General features: G+C 36.6%; 1 non-coding gene across 1 annotated transcript; it reads left to right on the forward strand.

Annotated features, from left to right (window-relative positions):
• The first annotated feature begins 18,102 nt into the window (after positions 1-18,102).
• LOC127077429 (small nucleolar RNA R71) lies at positions 18,103-18,208 on the forward strand. The gene has a single exon (XR_007787242.1). It is a non-coding gene; the product is annotated as a small nucleolar RNA R71 (small nucleolar RNA).
• The last annotated feature ends 958 nt before the right edge of the window (positions 18,209-19,166 follow it).

Consider the following 19,166-nt stretch of genomic DNA (forward strand, 5'->3'; position numbering starts at 1 on the left):
AAAAAATTAGAAATATTTAGAGAGGTGATGAGAGAAATTAAACTTAGATTTTTCATATTTTGTGGATGTTAAAAAGTGATTTAAAATATCTTTACTTATAGGTCAAGTTGTTGTATAAATTTGGAAACAATCCATGGGCCAAATTAATGACCTAATCCATTAGGTTAGTTGATTAGGCAATGCAAATAATCTATTGTTGTGGCCCAAAAAGGAAGGTTAAGATATAAAGTTGTTACCAATCATTAACAGACTGACACAATTGATCATAAACTCAATTATCCACCATCTAATCGATTAGGACAAATTCCTAACCCATTAGAAATTTGTAAAAAGTCTCATAATCAATTGAACACTTCTCTAATCAACTGGATAGTGGATAGGCCTCCAAAAACATTTTTTGGTGATTTAACTTGAAAAATGATAGGCTTTTGAATGTTTTTTGTGCGTGTGGTTTTTAGCCATAATGTTTCCAGAAATTCTCTTGTGTCATTACAATACACTGATCATTCACATGGATACGATCTAACATAAATTCTCTTTGTCTTTACAATACATTGATCATGCACGTTGACATGATCTAATGATCTTTCACTCTCTCTTTCTCTCTCACTCTCTTACTCACACACACACACACACACACACACACACACACACACACACACACACACACACACACACACACATGCACATACATATACATACACACTTTTAAGTTTTAAGTATTGACATCATTACTTTTTACTTTAGAATCACATAAGAACCTTGAGTTTTCTTAATGAGGATTGAGATATCTCCATGTTGATTTCCATAGTTCGAGAGTTTAAAAGTTTAAACCACTGATGATCATTTAAACCTGAGTTTTCACTTAAAATCCGTTGGACTACAATGTTGACTTAAAAATATGTCTTTATCTTGATTCAGGAAGATAGCTTGAGCAACCATCTTGTGTATCTTTGAATGCTTGAGCTATCTTCAACAATTGTTTGACTTCAAATATTGTCAACATCAAACTAAGCAGCTACTGGTTGACTTGCATCTATACTATCCACAAGTTTTTCCATCTTAGATCACTTCTTGATTGTACCTTCTAGGTCATAGATCAACAACAAGCACATAACTCTACATTATACTCCCTTTTATATTATGACAATGCATCTCTCAAGGAGGTTCACAAACAAGAAAACAACAGTAACAAGTTGGAATGGTCAAACTCCCCCTGACAAATATAGAGAATATACTCTACTCCCTCTAAGAGTATACTTGTCAAACTTTTCCATTAATAAAAAGGCTGATAATAAACACAAGGAAATCACATAGATCATGTATATCACATAGAAAAAGGGAATAAGAATACAAAAAAGAGGCATTAACACTACGCCAAAAACTGGAATAGACAACGCACCTTAGAGGGCGCTTTATTACAAAAGCGCACTCTAAAGTGAAGCGAAAAAATAAGGAGCGAACAACTGGAATAGACAGCGCACTTTAGAGGGCGCTTTTGTAATAAAGCGCCCTCTAAGGTGAAGCGAAAAAATAAGGAGGAGATAGAGGGACAACAATATAGGGCGCTTTTTAGAAAGCGCCCTCTAAGGTTACCCTTAGAGGGCACTTTTAAAAAAGCGCTCTATAAGTCCATGTGCATTTCCAGTTTATAAAGCACTTTTGGAAAGCCTTAGAGAGCGCTTTCATAAGCGCCCTCTTAGGCCCCCTTTAGAGGGCGCTTTTTTTCCACAAGCGCCCTCTAAGGTCCCCTTTAGTAAACATTAAAATTATAACATACTGCGCGTTTTGTTATTTCACTCTCTGTTATTTTCGTTCTTTTTCACGTTAGGGTTCTCACTGCTACGATTTTCGCTACTTCTAAGGCGTTCTCCTTCCACCTCTGTTAGATCTACGACGTTTCCTCCTTCTATTAATTCGTTGTTAGCTGTTCGATTTTGACACCATAGGTATTTTTCTAATCTTCATATTACTTGGTTTCTCTTCTGACGTTCGCTATTGTTCATTTTTGGTTTCATTTTTCTTGGTTCATACATTTATTGAGTATTCTCAATACACTAACCTAACAAACTACAAAATAGTGGCCTAAATGCTAAGCAGACCTCAATTCAAAATGGAATGATTAATATGCAGCAAGGAAAAGAAAGGAAAGCACGAAGGCAGGGGAAAAATGACTTCTCCGGAGTTTTGAGACTCCGACGAGGTTCTCTGACCAACCTCAAAGGTAAATGCTTACGGATCTCTCTCTTTGATTTCGTCTGCTTCGACTTCTTTTGGACGATTCTGTTTCCTCTAAGGTGAAAGATTGTTGTTTGTGAATGAGGATTTTTCGACTGCTATGGTTTCTTACTGAGTTTTTTCGATTTACTGATTTTTTCTCTTGGTGTTGTTTGGTAATTGCTGGGATTTTTGTTCTTGATGGTTGCTAGTTTGGTTGAAGGTTTTAGGTTTTTGTAAAAAAAAACTAATCTCTAGTGACTTTGTAACTCTTATCTCAAAAATGTTTTTTTGAATTTTTTTTCTCTCCCTCTGTTTAAGAAAAAAACTCGAATTTATACTGATTTCCCATGCTTTGGATTAGGATTTGTAGTAGTTGTTGTTCAATGACATAATTGGATATGAAGTTGGTTACTTTTGAAGTGTGAGAGTTTGTTTTAACATTTCCATGTACAAATCCTGTTGTGTTGATGTTGTGATAGTCTGCATTTTCTCTTTTATTTTGGCTTTTGACTTATAGCCATGTTTATGCTAACTACAATCTATACATGTTGTACATGACAAAAATCTCTGCTGAAAGAGACAGGGAGGCTAACCATGGCTGAGGAGACAGGAGGTTTCCTGTATGAGACAACAAAGAGACTGAGGCAAGAGAGATTATATGATAATAGAAGATGAATAAGACTTGTCATTCATTAGATATGAACCACACTAAAGTTTATGAGTAAAGGTGAATACGATGAGCAATTGGGTCATTCGTCCCCTACCCAAAGATATTCAGAATGAGTTAATAGAATTCTCCACTCTCATTCATTCTTTACTACTTAAGGCTTATGGCATGTGATTCTCTCATAACTTTCAAGTTGTTGAAGAAGAATCTTTAGTTTTATTTCTTTTTAAGTTATGAATTGGTTGTATATTTAGAATATTTAGAAGTTAAACGATTATATATCAGTGGATTGTTGTATATGTATGGATTGTTGTATATAAGGCTTGTTGAATGCAATGTGTGAAAAAAGGCTTCAAATTATACAGTTTTAGGTGTACTGCTTCAATATACAGGTTGTCTAAAATAAATAAATAAATATAGCGCTTTTTAAAAAAAAAAATTTAAATAACCACCCACTTTAGAGGGCGCTTTCCAAAATAAGCGCCCTCTAAACCCTTTAAATTTCCACTTTAGAGGGCGCTTTCCAGTAAAAGCGCCCTCTAAACCCTTAAAAGTTTCCACTTTAGAGGGCGCTTTATTTAAAAAGCGCCCTCTAAAGTGGCCCTTAAAGGGCTTAAAGAGCCACTTTAGAGAGCGCTTTCACCAGGAAAAAAAGCGTTGTCTTTACCTATGCCAGCGCCAGATTAGAGGGCGCTTTAAAGCGCTGTTATAGGCCAAAAAAAGCGCCCTCTTTTCCCTTATTTGGCGTAGTGTAAGCATATATATAAATCCATGCATTATTAATTCAATATTCCTAATTCAATTCTTATGAAAATATAATTTTCTTTATGGAGAGGTTTGGTAAAAAAATATGTGAGTTGATTAAATAAAGACATATGCTGAATTACACAAACCCCTTTCTCAACATGATCTCTATTGAAATGGTATCTAACCTCAATGTGTTTAGTTAGCAATTAAAGTATTGGATTTTGCATGACATTTTTGGGGCTAATGTTGTCGAATTTTATCGAAATACCAAGATTAACTTCGTAATCACTTAGTTAGTGTTTTGTCTAGATAATTTGCGCCCAACAATATATTCTGCCTCAACTGTGATTATCACCACACTTTCTTGTTTCGTGTTATGCCAAGAGACAAGAGAGGTAATAAGTGACACGTACCACTGGTACTCTTCCTATCTAATTTTCACCCATTAAAATCAAAGTCAGAGTGTAACTAAGACACAATTCATACCTTTGGGATACCATAAACCCCTTAGTGGTGTGCCAATGAGATGTCTCATAGTGCATTTTACCACAAAGAGGTGTGACTCTTTCGTGGATGCTCGAAAGCGTGTACAGAGAGACATACAACAAACGTAACATCAGGACGAGATACAGTGAGGTAATGGAAGGAGTCGATAATACCCTGGTACTTACTCTCTTCAACTGGATTTCCTCGTTCATCCTTGTCCAAATTGCAGGAAGTGCCCATCAGAGTGGAGATGGCATTATCCATGTCCATGTCGAATATTTTGAGTAATTCTTTGCAATACTTTGCAATACTTTGCTTGATTGATGAAAGTGATTTCTTTAGACTTATGAGTTTAAATTACGGGGAAGTATCTAATCTCCCACGTCATTGAAATCTCAAACTCATTCAATATCATCTCAAAATTTTCCTTATATAAGAATTCGTTAGTAGCACCAAAAATGATAGCATTTACATTAATTTGGAATAACAAAATGTCATGCTAAATTATTTTGATAAAGAGGTTTTTATCAACTCTTCCTATTGGAAATTTATTTTCAAGCAGAAAGTTTCTCAGACAATCATATCAAGCTATAGGAGCTTGTTTCATGTTGTACAGAGCCTTTTTCAACTTAAATACATGATTAGGAATGAAAGGGTTTACAAAGCCCAGAGGTTGGTCAAAAAACACTTTCTCTTGTATGTAACGGTTCAAGAACACACTCTTTACATCCAATTGGAAGAGTTTAAAATTCATTATGCAATAAAAGGCTAAAAGCATCCATATGGCCTCTAATTGAGCTACATGAGCATATGTTTCATTAAAATCTATGTCCTCATGTTAATTGTATCTTTTCGCAACAAGTTTTTCTTTGTTTCTTAAAAAAAATTCATCTTCATCAAGTTTGTTGCGAAAGACCCAACTGGTTCCAATCACTTGATTAGCTGAAGTTTTGGAAACGAGTTACCAAGCGTTGTTTCTTTCAAATTGATTTAACTTTGCTTGCATACCAAAACCAATGTTCATTAATGAGATTCTCATCAACTTCTTTTGACTCAATTTAAGAAACAAATGCCATTTTACTACATACCTTGCTAAGGGGTGTCAATTTGTGACTTCCTTAAAAATATTTGCAATAACATTCTGAATTTGATGGTCCTTAGGAATTCTTCATTCTTTGGGTATATCTGGATTTTATAAATTTGTTTCTTCATTTTGATTGTCTTCATTTAGAACTTGATTTTCCTTTTGACCTTGATATTGATCTTTATCTTGACCATCATCTTCCAGAGATGTTTTCTCAAGGATACCTTTACAATTAACAACATCTACCTCTAGAAATAAGGGGTGAGAATCATAAAAGGTAACATGAACTAATTCTTATATTATTAGGTTTATTTTGTTAAAAACTCTAACAACGTTTCTAGAAGTGAAATATCCTAGGAATATGCCTTCATCAAATTTAGCGTCAAATTATCAAGATTATGCTCCTTGTTATTAAGAATAAAATATTTGCATCGAAAGACATGTAAATGAGAAATATTTGACTTTCATCCTTTATACTACTCATAGGGCGTCAACTTTAGAATTGACTTTATCAATACATGATTCATTACATAACAAGGATTGCTTACAACATCGACCCAAAAATATTTTGGAAGGTTAGTCTTATTGAGCATTGTCCTTACTAGCTCATTTAAAGACCTGTTCTTCCTACCCAGTACCCTATTTTGTTAGGGAGTTCATATAGTGAAAAAAGTATGATGAATGTCATTCACATTACAATATTTTTCAAATTTATCATTCTCACTACTACAAAAAAATGCCTTTTACCTCGGTTGAAAAAGAGGTCCTACCTCGGTTTCACAGGCGAGGTAACAAAGGGCATCATGAAAAGTGCACATTTGACCTCTCGATTTAACAAATGAAGGGTATGTGTAAAGGTCATGTGTTCGATCCCTAGTGAGACCTTTTTGAAATTCTGAAATGGCGAAAACACATATCCCTCGGTTTTTCATTTCACCGACGGATATACCATATTTTCACCTTAGTTATCTCATAAAACCGAGGGGTAAAATAATTTTGGGTTTATTAAATCAAAAGTGGATTGCTTATTACACTAAACCTTATACTGAACATGTAACTTCTCAAAATTTGTTAGGAAAATAATTGTATGAACAACTGTGTTATATTTGAATAACAACTTACATTGATTAGTGATTTTGAAGCATTTTTCAACTCATCATCCATCTCACGCTCTTTTATAGTTAAAGTCTCTCCAATGTTTCAAGTTCATTATTTAAAACTTATTTTTCTACTAATTCATTATTGAAAGCATAAAATTTGATGCTTTGAAAAATGAACAAATATGGAAAAAAGTTGAATGAAAACTAGAAGTATTAGAGAGATTTTAACGATAAAAAAATATGAGATGAATGATGAGTTACAAAATGATAGAAAGTCATTAATCAGTGTAAGATAAGGTTCAAATACAACATAATTCTACATATGATTATTTCCAAAATCAGATTAATAGGTTATATGTTCAAATAGGGGTTAGTGAAACAAACAATCCATATTAGATCTAATAAACCCAACTCGACGAAACAAGATGAGAGATGCACAAAGAACAATAACAATAACAATAAGAAGAAGAAAAAGAAGAAGAAGAAGAAGAACAACAACAACAACAACAACACGCAAATAAAAACATCATCAACAACAACAACAACATCAACAACAACACCAACAACAACAATGTCAATAAACAACCTCTAGGATTTAGGGTCTCAGCAACAAGATCAACAACATCGACAAAAATAACATCAATAAGAATAACAAAAATAACAAGAAAACCTCTAGGGTTTTGGATCTCAACAACACAACAACAACAACAAATACATGAGTAATGATGTTTGACGTACCAGATCTCTGAAGATGAAGTAAAAGAAAATGACTTTGGATCTCTGAAGAAGAAACGAGAGAACTAAACACTTAACATTTTTGTATTGAAGACGATATGTGTTTAGGACTCTTTTTTTAAGGGTTTTTTCGTTAGGGTTATATTTGTGTTATTTCGACAAGCAAAATTGAATGCTACAAGTTAAAGCTATATATACCAGAGAAACATATTCACCTCGGTTGGAAAGAAAATCAAGGTGAAATGTAGCATATTTTTTGATGGTGTGCGATTTTCTATCCGCAAGTATACTGAACACGTCAAAGTAATACAAAAGAATATCGTTCCCACAAAGACCAAATTGTCAATCTATCGATTTCTATTGTTATGGTATTTATCTAAGGCAAATCAAATAAGTAGGTTCAAGTACACTGAAAAGAAAATAGTGAAGTAAATAAATTAAGAAAAAATGCAGGCTCGGATGTAATTCACATTAATTAGGAAATACTCCAATTGTTTCAAAATAGAACTACTCATGGGGCAATATTTTCTACTATGAGGAGAATCAATTTAACAGGAACTGTCGCTTTTGCGTATTCAGAACTGAGTTTACTCTCTAATTAATGTCATTCATTATCACTGATGAATAGTGCTAGTTGCGTTAAAGTAGTAAACCTATTTTTAAGAAATTAAATTCTTGACTTAGTTAAAAAGTGATTTTGAATTGAAAAGTTTAACTTAAAAGGGATCCATAGCTTTCGCTCAAGGATCCGAATTTTAAACCTACAAATGCGTCCGAAAATAGTTTCGAACTCGTTTTCTAATACCGTTAAGAATTCCCAATTAACCGGACAAAGTGATTTCGCTACTTTTGACCAGTTAAAACTAATCAAGTTTATCTTTAAGAGTTGGATGGATTTCGATCTTATCCAACTATACCTCGACTCTACTTTCGTAGTTACCGATCAAAATAAGTACTGAAAACTTGTGTTAAAATCAAAACAGCCCCTAAAGCATTTCTATAGATACAAATAATGGAGTATCATCTTAACGACGATCCTTACATCCTAACCTTTAAAGATTTAGCCATACATGGAAATAGAAATCAACATAGCAGAATTAATCATGTTTAAAAGAACAGGTAAGTAAAATGTGCAAGTTAAATAAGCGAGTAGGTAAAAGGCAGACAAATAAGTAAATAAAGTAAAGCATGCAAGATAAATAAAACGTAAATGCAAATAAACTTGAATAAGAAACCTGCTCCAAATCGGAGACTTTAATCTGGTACACTTGAAAAGAAAACTTGACTGGAAAGTAAAATGACGACAAGGTTGTTTGTATAGTGCTCCAACCTAACTACAACTTAAGTGAGATAACCCCCCGATGTGACGGATTATCTCTTTTACAATGGTGAACTTTAGTCTTAGTGTTGTGAACTAAGTTGGCTGACAATTTGTGAAGTGAAGCCGCCTATTTATAGAGATTCTAAAAAGCTAGCAAAAGATAAAGTTGTCATCTAACTACCCTTAATGGGGTCGTGCCAACAAAGGTGGCGCCCGCCATCCCCACCAAGGCGCCCGTCATGTGCACAATATGAAATGATCATGGGAACGTGGCGGTTACCACCAGTTGATAGCTTACACGTCATGGTACCCTCCTTGGTGGCTGCCATGTTGGACGCCATGTGTACAAATTTCCACAAAAACTTCGATTTCATGCTCGTTTGGATCGTTTCTTCACAAAATGCTCTTGTAGGGCAAAGTATATGAAAATAGGACAAAAAGAAAACATAACACAAGAAAATTACAATAAAAACCTAATAAGCATGTGCAATCCGAGTCAAATACGCAGTGTGTTTCAGTGTTATCAAATTCTCCCACACTTGAACTTTTGCTTGTCCTCAAGCAAAACTTTTATGGATCACGAAAGAAAAACAGAAACACACAAGTATTCAATTAAGGCTAAAAGATTCTAAGTTCAATCAAGGATGTGTCGATAGGTACTAACTGATGAACCAAAAATATCGGGGCTACACATCATGCAAATGCGGTCATAAACTTCTTTCCTATACAAACCAATTCATATCATGTTACTATACTTAAACCTACCTTTTTCATCCCTATTTTTAAATCCCTTTTCATTCAGGCGCAATCACATTAAGCCCGTTATTCGTACATACTCATAGTAAGGTGACCGGTTAGTGATTCTGATCCTTTTGCAGTTGTGGGGGATTGGATCGTAATCAACCCTACCAAGTTCAGCACCAGGTACCTCTGAACCAACAAACAAATAGGCTTATTATTTTTTTATTTTTCTAAGCATGGGGCTCCGATACATAAGTTGGTGTAACCCCTTTATTTTAACCAATTGCAGTTGCGGGGGATCGGACCGTAATCCGCCCTACCAAGTTCAGTACCAGATACCTCTGAACCAACTACCAACGGGTATTTTATTTTATCATTTTTTTCTTTTTGCATGGGGCTCTAGTACATAATTGGTGTAACCCCTTTGTTTTCCCTATTGTAGTTATGGGGGATCGGACCGTAATTCTGCCTACCAAGTCCAGCACCAGATACCTCTCAACCAACTACAACGACTATTTTATTTTTTTGGCATACAAGAATTTTAGAATCATTCACTTATTTTCATCAATTTCCTTACGTAGAGTATGCTTAAACCAGAGTTGACTGCTAAAATAAACTACTTAAGAGCTTTATTATTTGGGATTAAAATTAAGGCTATAATATAGTAAGTATCGGGATTAGTTTCCAAAGTCAAGAAGCTTACGGTGTTTAGACGATATCTATTTAAAAGTTTTCCCAAGTCTTTAACATCTTATCCTAAACTTATCTAAAAGCCCAAACTTTTCAAAATAAAAGTTGTTTTCTTTGTCAATTTTTTTTTGTAAGGCTCAAGAAATGGTAAAGCATAGAAATCTCCTCCCACGCTTAAACCGAACATTGTCTATAATGTTTCGATAAAAGATGAGGAAAGAGTAACTTGGATGACACTACTGTTGATCACTGGTACCCTCGCCTCCTGGCTCTGAATGCCTGGGATGACGACTCCTGCTGCGATGATGCTCCTCTCTTGAAACCTCTAAGCGATCAAATCTAGCCGATAATAAGGCATCAGATTCCCGCAGTTGTCGAAGGTTACCCAGTACGGAGCCTTGAGTGGCCTCCATCAGGGTAAGGTGTCTCTGAAAAATCGCTTGTTGACGCTGATGATTAGAGAGGAGGGCTTATTGGGATTCCATGATGTTGCGAAGAGAATTATCCGTCTGCCGCTGTGATTCACGCATGAAGTCCATGTTGTCCTTCAGCTGTTGATTCATGGCAGATAATAGACATCCCGCCTTTCTTCTCGAGCTTGTAGCTCTCACCTCAGTTCTTTAGTAATGTGGAATCCAGAGGATGTACATGCAGAAGGGTGAGTAAAAGATGGTGCAATGTGTGCAAGTGATGCATGGTGTGAATGCATGGTCGGAACGGGAGACTGGTCTCTCCGCTCATACTCATCATCGGTCCCATCACCTTCTTCAAAAGGTACGTTGGGTGGAAACGGGCCAGTAAAATGTGGAGGTTGCAGATCATAAATCCAATTTCTCTCAAGGCGCATATCTGTACGTCGAAAGCAAGGTAAAACTACACTTGGGATAGCTACATTATGAACCATAAGGTTAAAACCACCCCCTTTCCTCACCCTACATAATTGCATATATTTTAAAAACTTTAAATTTATAATACAGTGAGGTAATGGTTCTAATATAGCCAACTCAGTGTCAAGATGCAAAGCTCTGGCAATGGAGGTAATTAAGCCTCCAAAAGAAATAGTCCTTCCCTTTTTCCGAACGACACACATATGTGCAAGCATAAAGGGAACATAGTTAATTTTTCTCTGTGTGAGGCTACCCTATAAAAATAAAAGTTATTTGGCATTGATTTTATTAGGATTTTCCCGGCCAAATTTTTTGCAAGCCAACAGATAGCAAAAAACGCGTATGGCCGGGTTATGAATATTTGAGGCCAGGTTCCCCTCAAAAGAGCCAGTGTCTAAACCTGTCAATTTTTACCAAAATTCTAATGCCTCAGATGACCATTCAGAGTCCAAGGGTGTCTCACATAGGGCACCTTCCCCGTAAGGAATTTCTAACAAACCTGCTAACTCATCGGTAGTGTACTAGTATTCAACATTAAACATTCTAAATTGTATTGTACCAGATGTGCTAGCAGTGTTAGGATGAACTTATAAGTTAGGGAACTTAAGAATTATCGGGTAAGGTACTCAAATGTAGGTTCCTTTTTAATAAAAATATCATGCAATCCTAAATTGTCTAACATATAGCAAACATTGTGATAAATTCCCAAATTATACAGACAATCTTCAACGATATACCTGGTGGAGAAAATTCCCTTTGTCTGCAACTCCTCGAATATCCTCCTTTGCCCATCTTCAGGTTTTCCTTTGCGAAAAGTGATTTGATAATGCTCCATTTTTTTGCCCTTGGTGATGAATGAGGAAGAAAATGGGTTTTATAGGGGAAGATGGTGAAATGGGATTTTAATGGTGGAAATTGGAAATGGAAGTAGGATTGATAGTGGGTTCTTGGTTGAATGGAAATTTAATGGGATTTGAGTGGGTTTTAACGGTGGTTAAGGATGGAGGAAATGGGGGTTTTTAGAGGTTGAAAATGAGTTTTGGGGTGAAAATGGAGGTTTGTTTTGATTCTGTCTGAGATAATGCTCAGACCCCATGACGCCCGCTATGGCTAGATGGCGCCCACCATCTTTGTTGTTCTTGCTGGGCCGGATTCATGGATTGGTCTTTGGGCTTTGTGGTTTTGAGTCGCTTTTGGGGGTATGCATATCATCTTCTAATATGTTCTTCTTCCTTCACACTATAGTCTTAATGCATGATCCATGAGACGTGATCATCAGTCTACAAACATAATAGTCTTAATGCTTTAATGTTATCCCACTTCACACTAAAGCTCGACTACGGATACTTTAAGAATAGTGTCCTTATGTTTAATGTGATCTCATGATTAAGTCATACTTGATACATTAAACAGACTAGCTATTCTAGGGACTTTATTAAACAAACATAATAAAGAAAAAGTCTTTTATTATTAATAAATAATTCGATACAAGTGTAACACCCCAAAATTTGCCCTCCTCATTCATGCATTCATTTATCATTTCATATTGCATTTCATCATGTCAATCAGAATTAGATCCAAAAAAAAAACCAAAAAAAAAACAAAAAAAAAACGAAAAAAAAAACGAAAAAAATATATATATATAATTTTTTACAAAAAAAATAAAAATAAAAATAAATTTTTTTTAATTAATTAATTAAATAATTAAATAAATAAAATATAATAAATTTTTTTGGACTTGGACCTTTCTCAAAAGCCCACTAAGCTACCAATATTAGCCTATAAATACTAGAGTTTCATTGAAACAAAAGCCACACAGAAGAGGAGAAGAAGGAAGAGGAGCAAAATACTCTGAGGTTTCCTTGGAACAAAACCCTGAGGAAAAAGATAGTGAGAGAAGGTTTGCCATTATTCCCATTACCTTTGCCCATGGGTTTAATATGTATATGAATGTATAAACAATGCCTTGAATGTTTAACCGTTTAATTTTTGAGTGTATGCCACAGGGTTTGAGGTTTCTGAAACCATACTGTTATTCATGAAAAAAATGCTTATGGTGTTTCACTAACCCTTTTGTTGAGTTTTTGTGAGGGCTCACATGACTTTTGCAGGGATAACTTGCATGGTTTCCCACTTTATTTGTGGGATAACCCCTGAAGGTTCATTCCGATTACCTGTACTGACTCACTTTTCTTTGATGGCATTAGCTTGGAAGGATCTCAGGGTTTCTTACTCCTCTAATTGCTGTTACTTCGGATCTTTATCCGCGTGGTACTTTTACATTTTTCCCGCATTTTACTGCTTTCCTAGCTGGAAGACCTCGATATGAGGCAACGTTTGAGCCCCTTGGTGGCATTTTACCTCAAGATACATGTTTTGTGTTTTGTATTCATATCCCTGCAGGTAGCGCGGTTCCTTCGTCAAGGACTGCCTTTTTGCCCTTGAGCATCCCAAACCCTAACCCTTCATTGATTTTTCTTCTCCTAAAACCCAAAGCAACACGTTAGCTCCTTCTACTACAGGCGAGTAAGTCTCCAAAGGTCGAGCATCCGGTAGATTGCGTAGTGACGTCGTTCGTCCAAAACCCAATCCATAACCCCATAGTTAGCCGAACTACGTTTTGCTCTGATTCTCAGGCCAGATGAGATACGTAGGCATAAGACGCGATGTCTTAGCGAGCACACATCCCAACCCATAGGTCAGCCGAGCTACGAAGACTCTGATTCTCATATTCAGATGAGATACGTATGCAGTGGATGCGACATCCGCGCGAGTCATTTTCATTTAACCCTCTTTTTTTTTGGCAAATAGCACAAGATAAACCCACACCCTTTAGACAAGAACTACACAAGTGGATCCCGTAGAGTACTACGGATGCGTAGGGGTGCTAATACCTTCCCTTCGCATAACCGACTCCCGAACCCAAGATTTGGTTGCGAGACCCCGTCTTGTCCTTTCCTTTTTCAGGTTTACTTCGAGCGTTTCCTTTCCCTCCTTTGGGATGAATAACGCACGGTGGCGACCCTCCTGTCTTTTTTTTTCGCACTGTATTTTTCAGGTTGCGACAACAAGTACCAAAATAATTGGCCTCTAGGGCTTACACCAATAGTTCTATAGGCCCATAATGCTTCTTTAAGCTTTTGAGACCAATCTTTTCTAGATATTGAAATCGTTTTCTCTAAGATTTGTTTAATCTCCCTATTTGATACTTCCACTTGTCCACTAGTCTGCGGGTGATATGGTGTTTCTACTTTATGCTTAACTCCATATTTATCTAATAGTTTATCAAAAAATTGGATATGAAATGTGATCCACTATCACTTATAAGAAGGCGCGATACTCCAAACCTAGGGAATATGTTATTTTTTAATAACTTAATCACTACTCGTGTGTCATTTGTAGGTGAGGCTATAGCCTCAATCCATTTAGACATGTAGTCAACAACTACTAAGATATATTTATTTTTCATTGATGATGGAAATGGTCCCATAAAATCAATCCCCCAAACATCGAAGATTTCTACTTCTTGGATATTTCTTAATGGTATTTCGTCACGCCTTGAGACGTTCCCAGTACGTTGACATTGATCACATCTGACAATGTAAGCATGAACATCATGCCATAACATTGGCCAGTAAAGGCCAACTTGGAGAATTTTAGCGCATGTCTTAGATGTGCATGCATGTCCATCATAAGGTGTGGAGTGACAATGTTTTATGATGTTTTCTACCTCTTCTCCAGGGACACAACGACGAAAAATGCCGTTTGTCCCTCTTTTAAAAAGGAGTGGTTTGTCTCAATAAAAATATCTTACATCACTAAAGAATTTCTTCTTCTGTTGGCAGTTAAGGTCGGGGGGTATGATATCAGCAACTAGGTAATTAACAAAGTTGGCGTACCAAGGTATGTTGGTCACTGCTAGAGTTTTTTCAATGTTCCAATCCATTGAAAAGTCCGAGTCATCATCCTGAATGGTTTCGATTTTAGCCATAAGTCTATCATAGGTAAAATCGTCATTTATAGGCACTAGGTCTGGTTTTAAATATTCAAGCCTAGAAAGGTGGTCAACAACTACATTTTCCGTGGCTTTCTTGTCTCGAATATCCAGGTCAAACTCTTGCAGTAAAAGGACCCATCGAAGTAACCTAGGTTTAGCGTCCTTCTTGCTTATCAGGTATCGACTAGCTGCATGATTTGTATAAACTATAATTTTAGCTTCGACCAGATAAGATCGAAATTTATCAATAGCAAAAACAACAGCGAGGAGTTCTTCCTCGATTGTTGCATAGTTAAGTTGGGCGGTATCCAGGGTTCTACTGGCATAGTAAATTACATGTAATTTCTTATCTTTTGTTTGCCCTAGAACAACACCAACAGCGTAATCGCTAGCATTGCACATGATTTAGAAAGGTTGGTTCCAATCTGGAGGTTGCATAATAGGTGCGGAAATCAGTGCTTGTTTCAAAAGGTTGAATGCTTTAATACATTTTTCGTCGAAAATAAACTCGACATCTTTCATTAGAAGGCTAGTCAGAGGTTTGATTATTTTAGATAAGTCTTTAATAAAGCGTCAGTAGAAATCGGCGTGTCCAAGAAAGCTTCGGACTTCCCCAATGGTCTTAGGTGGTTTGAGGTTTTCTATAACCTCTATTTTGGCTTTATCAACCTCAATGCCTTTTTCAGAGACTATGTGTCCTAATACTATTCCTTCGGTAACCATAAAGTGACACTTTTCCCAAATTAGCACAAGGTTTGCTTCCACGCATCTTTCTAGAATTTTCTCAAGGTTAGCTAGATAGTTTTCAAAACTGAATCCGCATACCGAGAAATCATCCATAAAAACTTCCATAATCTCATCGAGGAAATCTATGAAGATTGACATCATACAGCGTTAGAAGGTGGTTAGAGCATTGCAAAGTCCGAAAGGCATTCGTCTATAGGAAAATGTTCCGTAAGGGCATGTAAAGGTTATTTTCTCTTGATCTTCGGGGTGAATAGGAATTTGTAAAAATCCCGAGTATCCATCTAAATAGAAAAAGTAAGAGTGTCTAGCTAGACGCTCAAGCATTTGATCTATGAATGGGAAAAGGAAATGATCTTTCCTAGTTACCTTATTTAGTTTTCTGTAATCGATGCACATACACCAACCGCTTTCTACACACTTAGTTACATGCTCGCCTTTCTCATTTTCCACAACTGTGACACCTCCTTTTTTAGGTACCACGTGTACAAGGCTCACCCACTTACTATCTGAAATTTGATAAATTATACCAGCCTCTAGTAGTTTTAGTACTTCTTTCTTAACCACATCGCTCATTATAGGGTTTAGCCTTCGTTGATGTTCTCTGGAAGGTTTAGAATCTTCATCTAGCAAAATGCGGTGCATGCACACAAATCGGCTTATCCCTTTGAGATCAGATATGTTATATCCTAGAGCTAAGGGATATTTTCACAAGATATCTAAAAGTTGATTCGTTTGATCTTTATTCAAGGTGGCGCTCACTATAACGGGGTGATTTAGTTCTTCATCTAAAAACTCATATCTTAGATTCTTGGGTAATTCCTTAAGATCCATATATGGTTTTTAGGACATGGCATATGATTTGGGGTAAGTTCTAAGCATGCATAAAGGTTGTCATCCATGTAAGGCTCCATTCCAAATCCGTCATCTTCTCTTATGGAAGTCGAGGGAAATTTTATTGTCTCGGGAGGTCTTTCTTGGTCTAGCTCCCTTATGCATTCATCAATGATATCGATGGCATAACACGAGTCTTCTATGACTGGTGCCATTAGAAATTTGGAAAGTATAAACTTTTTCTTTTCATCACCTACTTCAAAAGTTAATTTTCCTCTTTTAACATCTATTATGGCTCCCGCTGTTGATAAGAAAGGTCTACCAAGGAGGATTGGGATTTCGTCGTCTTCTTTAATGTCCATTACCACGAAATCTATTGGGATATAAAGTTATCCGATTCTAACTGGAATGTCTTCTAATATGCCTACTGGATATTTTATAGATTTATCGGCTAATTAAAGAGACATCTTAGTCGGTTGCAATTCTCCTAGGTTTAGCCTTCTACACACTGCTAAAGGCATCAAGCTTACGCTTGTTCCCAAGTCTAGGAATGCTTTATCTATAACATGATTCCTTAAAATACAAGGTATGGAAAAGCTTCCGGGATTTTTCTCCTTCTTAGCAAGTTTATTCTCAGCAATGGAGTTGCACTCTAAAGGTTTGGGATCATCAAGCCTACGTTTGTTGGTCAAGATGTCCTTAAGGAATTTAGCATAAGATGGTATTTGGGTGATGGCTTCGGTGAATGGGATTTCTACGTGGAGTTTATCGATCACCTTTATAAACTTTTTACATTGGTTATCAATTTTGGTCTATTTAAGTCTTTACGGGTATGGAATTGGTGGTTTATAAGGAGAGGGTGGAACATAAACTTTATCTTTATCTTCTCCCTTATCTTTCACTTCCTGGTCTTTTTGTCCCTCTAGCTCCTCTACTTCATCTATAGACACAACATTTTTCTTAGAAGCCTCTGGTTCACTCAAGGCTGGTTTTACAGGTTCGTCATAAGTGGTCCCACTTCGTAGGGTAACAACGTTAGCTTTCCCTCGGGGGTTGGGTTGAGGTTGTCCAGGAAATTGCCCTCCAGGTGTGGCCTGAGGGGCTTGTTATTGTGCTATTTGTGAGATTTGGATTTCAAGCATCTTATTGTGAGTGATTATCGAGTTAACCTTAGTTCCTAACTGTGTGATCAGTTCATTTATATGAATATCTTAGTTTAGGAACTCTTTATTTTGCTGAGTTTGGGTCGAAATGAAGTTCTCCATGATTTTCTCAAGGTTTGGCTTTTGATGAACGACCTACATAGGTTGGATTGGTCTTTCAGCCTGAAAACCTGGTGGTCTTTGAGGTGTAGAGTTTTGAATAAGGTTATTGTTTTTATAAGAGAAGTTTGGGTGATTCCTCCATCCAGGGTTGTAAGTGTTTGAAAACGGGGTTCCTTGGGCATAATTTACCTGGTGCAAGATTGCATTTGGTTCCACAGATTTCACAATCTACAGCTTGCATTCTGGTGCAAGATGTCCTTTGGTTCCACAGATTTCACAATCTACAGCTACTGCAGTTGTAGGATTTGCAGACATGTGTTCAACCTTCAAGGCTAAAGCGTTCATTTTAGCTTTCATCATGTCCATACAATTTACCTCATGTATTCCTCCTTCAGTCTCCCTTTTCTCCATTGATGCTCGTTCCGACTCCCATTGGTAATGGTTTTGTGCCATATTTTCGATGAGAGCGTAAGCGTCGGGGTAAGGTTTGTTTATCAGAGCACCACCGGCGGCATCATCGATGGACATCTTTGTGTTACATTGAAGTCCATTATAAAATTTGTGAATAATCAACCACTGTTCTAGACCATGATATGGACATGCTCTTACTAGTTCTTTATATCTTTCCCAAGCTTCAAAAAGTGATTCCCCCTGATTTTGAGTGAATCTGGTTATTTGGTTTCGTAGGACAGCGGTCTTACTCGGGGGAAAATATCTTGCAAGGAACACTCTCCCGAGGTCTTCCCAAGTAGTTATCGAGTTATCCGGAAGGGAATCTAACCAAGATCGTGCTCTATCTTTGAGGGAAAACGGGAATAGTCTCAGACGATTTGCCTTAGGCGAAGCACCGTTGGTCTTGAACGTATCAACTAATTGGATAAATACTTTTAAATGCTCATTTGGGTTCTCTGTAGCGAGACCCGCGTATTGGTTTTGTTGTACTAGTTGTAATAAAGAGGGTTTTAATTCGAAATTATTAGCAGGAATAATCGAGTTTACTATACTAGAACTGGGTTCTTCGTTAGAAGGTTGGGCAAATTCCTTAAGTGGTCTTCGGTTTTAATCTTCGGTCATTGCTCTCCTAATTCTTTGGAGCAAACAACATGCGCGAGCGTATCACTTAGGTTTTGCTATTGGATCCTCTAAACTTTCGGTACTGCGAGTTTTTCGCATTTACCGGTTAAAAGGGCCTTAGTCTAGACGGTGTAACAGCAGGGTACGAAAATTTGACGTAATTGATCTCCGACAACGACGTCAAAAACTTGATGGTGTGCGATTTTTTCTCTGCAAGTATACGGAACATGTCAAAGTAATACAAAAGATTATCGTTCCCACAGAGACCAAAATGTCAATCTATCGATTTCTATTATTACGGTGTTGATCTAAGGCAAATCAAATAAGTAGGTTCAAGTACACTAAAAAGGAAATAATAAAGTAAATAAATTCAGATAAAATGCAGGCTCGGATGTAATTCACATTAATTAGGAAATACTCCAATTGTTTCAAAATAGAACTACTTATGGGGAAATATTTCATACTATGAGGAGAATCAATTTAGCAGGAACTGTCGCTCTCGTGTATTCAGAACCGAGTTTACTCTCTAATTAATGCCCTTCATTGTCACTGATGAAGGGTTCTAGTTGCGTTA

Source organism: Lathyrus oleraceus, chromosome 4 (genome assembly GCF_024323335.1).
Source record: "Lathyrus oleraceus cultivar Zhongwan6 chromosome 4, CAAS_Psat_ZW6_1.0, whole genome shotgun sequence".
NCBI classification, from domain to species: domain Eukaryota; kingdom Viridiplantae; phylum Streptophyta; class Magnoliopsida; order Fabales; family Fabaceae; genus Lathyrus; species Lathyrus oleraceus.